The following is a 3643-nucleotide window of genomic DNA, read 5'->3' as shown; positions in this document are numbered from 1 at the left end:
TTTAAATGCTCACCTTTCCTGATAAGCTGGTAGCTCCACAAGCGCCAATGCCTCATCTGTTTTGCTCACCTTATGTCCCCAATGCCTGGTACAGCATTTAGTTAATTTTTTTTTTTTATAGAGATGGGGTCTTGCTATGTTGGCCAGGTTGATGCTTGAACTCCTGACCTCAAGCAATCTTCCGACCTTGGCCTCCCAAATTGTTGGGATTACAGGCATGAGCCGCCCCCAACACAACCTATAGATTTTAAAATAATTCTGTGTTGAGTAAGTAATTAGATAAGTAAGTAATTAATGAGCATTAGGCCAGCCTGATGTTGGTTCTAATCCCAAATCCTTCACCTGTTTACTGTTCGACTCAGGCAAGTTACTTAAGTTATCTGATCCTCCTCTGATTGTATCTACGATGGGGATAATAAGGCAATCACAGGGTTGGGTGTGGAGAGGATTAAACGAGATAGTTTTTGTAAAGGGTCAACGGCAAGGCAGTGACTACAGAAATGTTGGCATCCAACTTTCTTTCCCTACTATTTAGAAAACCAGAGTCATTTCAGTCATTCAGTCATTCAGACATGCATCTGTTGTAGAATTGAGAGCTGAAAGGGACTGAAAGCCACTATTACTCAGTATGGTCCAAGGACCAGCCCCATGAGCATCCTGTGGGAGCTGTTAGAAATAAAGAAACTCAGAGACCCGGTACAGTGGCTCACACCTGTAATCCCAGCACTTCGGGAGGCCGAGGCAGGCAGATGACATGAGGCCAGGAGTTCGAGACCAGCCCGGGGAACATGGCAAAACCCCATCTCTACTAAAAATACAAAAATTAACTGGGTATGGTGGTGTGTGCCTGCAATCCCAGCTACTCAGAAGGCTGAGGCAGGAGAATCCCTTGAATCTGAGAGGTGGAGGTGGAGGTTACAGTGAGCCAAGATCGTGACACTGCTGTCCAGCCTGGACAACAGAGTGTGACCCTGTCTCAAAGGGAAAGAATAAATAAAAAGAAAGAAAGAAAGAAACTCAGGCTCTACCCCAGACCACCAAAGCAGAACTTCTGGGGGAAAGGCCTTTTTATCTGTATATGTAATCAGCGCTGCCACCTCTCCCGGGGATTATTTTATTTATTTATTTATTTTTGAGATGGAGTCTCCCTCTGTCACCCAGGTTGCAGTGCAACGGCACGATCTTGGCCCACTGCAACCTCTGCCTCCAGGGTTCAAGTCATTCTCCTGCTTCAGCCTCCCAAGTAGCTAGGACTACAGGCATGCACCACCATGCCCGGCTAATTTTTGTATTTTCAGTAGAGACGGGGTGTCACCATGTTGGCCAGGCTGTTCTCGAACTCCTGTCCTCATGATTCACCCACCTTGGCCTCCCAAAGTGCTGGGATTACAAACGTGAGTCATTGTGTCCGGCCTCCCCCAGGGGATTCTTATCAAGGAGAAAGTCGGAATAGGTTAAGCCTGCTGCAGTCGAGAGTCTCATGTCCTTCGTACTGTCCTGAACACTTTAACCCCAACCCTCTCCCTCCCTGGGGCTTGGTGCCTGGGCATCCACACTTTGCTGCCAATCCATCTGCTGTGCTTCAGACACCTGCCACTCCGAGCTGGCCTTCCAGTGAATTGAAAGCAGCCCCGTCAGACCCCCACCCTGGACTAATCAGCTGGGGCTAGGAGGTTCCAGTAGCATCATGCACAAGGCGAACCTGAGCCTGGCTGGCTTGGCCACCAGCGTCATGGCATCCCGGGAGAGGTGCCTTCTGTCCTTGGCAATCCTCCTGGACCACCTGCTGTACCTGAAACACACAGCAGAGTATGACTCTGACTGTGGAAGGCGTCTCCCTTTCTGAATTATCCACCCCATAAACAAGCCCTAGAGACAGAAGAACAAGAGGACACATTCTTCCAAGCCTCTGAAACATTATCCAGACCTGTCTGTGCCGATTCATCAACTCTGAGCTCAAGGAAGCATAAACGTTTGTTTTTTCATATCTAAGAGATGATCCAACCTTCTGGAAACTAAACTTTCTTCTCTTAGTTCATGCAGAAGTCATTTTAGTGAGCCACAGGATCTGCTTTTCATTCTTGATGACTGTACCCATTTGGGATTGTGGGGAGAGCCAATAAATAACGTTTTTAAAAACCTTTCTGTAACATCTTCGCTTGGCACCTCAATACACCTACTTCGAAAGGTCATTTAGAGACCATTTGCATTGGGATGATAAATGAAGTGATTGTACTAAAATGTAACTTTCATAATGGCAACAATCCTGTGTGCCACAACCACCCCTCTTGGGACAAAGTGGGCCTTCAGTACAGAATAATGCCATAAAGTATAGAGGTGCAAGCGGACTTTACAAAGATGCTCATTATGATCATAATTGGTGGTCACGTTTCAGTTCACGTTTTTGTCAAAAGTTGTTTACCTTTAAGCCTATGCTATGCTCAGGCTGACTTGTGTGCTCTGTTACCTCAAACTACAGAAAAGCCATTTCCCAGATCAAGTTCAAACTTACTGCCATCTACTGGCCAACACTTAAAATGATCCTTACCGGCATATGTTTAAAATTTAACTACCTGCGTAAAATGGCAAACATTTGCAGAAAATTGTGGAAACATAATCTACTACAAAGACTTGAGGCTGGGCACGGTGGCTCATGCCTGTAATCCCAGCATTTTGGGAGTCCGAGGCAGGCGGATCACCTGAGTTCAGGAGTTCAAGACCAGCACAGCCAAGATGGCGAAACCCCATCTCTATTAAAAAAAAAAAATTACCTGGGAGTCGTGGCGCATGCCTGTAATCTCAGTTACTCAGGAGGCTGAGGCAGAAGAATCACTTGAACTCGGGAGGCGGAGGTTGCAGTGAGCCAAGATCGCGCCACCGCACTCCAGTCTGGGCAACAGAGCGAGACTTTGTGTCAAAAAAAAGAAAAAAAAAAAGACTTGACAATAGTATTCTATTTTCAAAAGAATGAACAGAAACTACTGTTTTGCATCAATAGTGTTTTATATATATAATCTAACCTTTAAAATATATATGTCTCCCCAAAGCATTCCTGCAAAACAAAACAAAACAAACAAACAAACAAAAGCTTAGGCGCTCAATGAAATTTCTAACCAATAAATTATGTGACAGCCTCCTTTGAGAGATGTGCTGTTTTTGCTGAGTTTGATGCTACTCCTTCATAGACAGCGAGTCTGAGAAGAAGTAAATTGAGGTTGAAGATGCTCAGACCTGGAATGTGGAGATTCAAAAAAGCCTGGCAGGTGGAGCTGCCCACTCAAGAGCATATGCCAGAAGTCCCCCTACTCCACTACCCACCAAAAAAACGTGTGTGTGCGCGTACACACGCACACACACACACACGTGCTTCCTATGCTTTTTAAATATCTGCAACTGACATGGAGGGGAATTTGCAGAGAACAACAGCTCCCTTCACACTGCCCCCTACCCCACGCTGCATATTTAAAAGAAAGTCTAGTCCAACTTTCCTCTGAGTGCAGAAGAAGGAAAACACACAGAGACCGCAGCAGAGAAAACCACACAGACACATAAGCAAACAGACAGCTTCAATTTCAAAGATTCTTGCCACACCCAGTGTGGCTCAGGAACGGCCGTCAAGAAGCTGATGGTTCTGGAATGGGCC

This window comes from Rhinopithecus bieti, unplaced genomic scaffold (assembly GCF_001698545.2).
Source record: "Rhinopithecus bieti isolate Rb0 unplaced genomic scaffold, ASM169854v2 scaffold_2294, whole genome shotgun sequence".
NCBI lineage: Eukaryota > Metazoa > Chordata > Mammalia > Primates > Cercopithecidae > Rhinopithecus > Rhinopithecus bieti.
The sequence above is the reverse complement of the archived record's forward strand: the minus strand, read 5'-3'. Positions refer to the sequence as shown.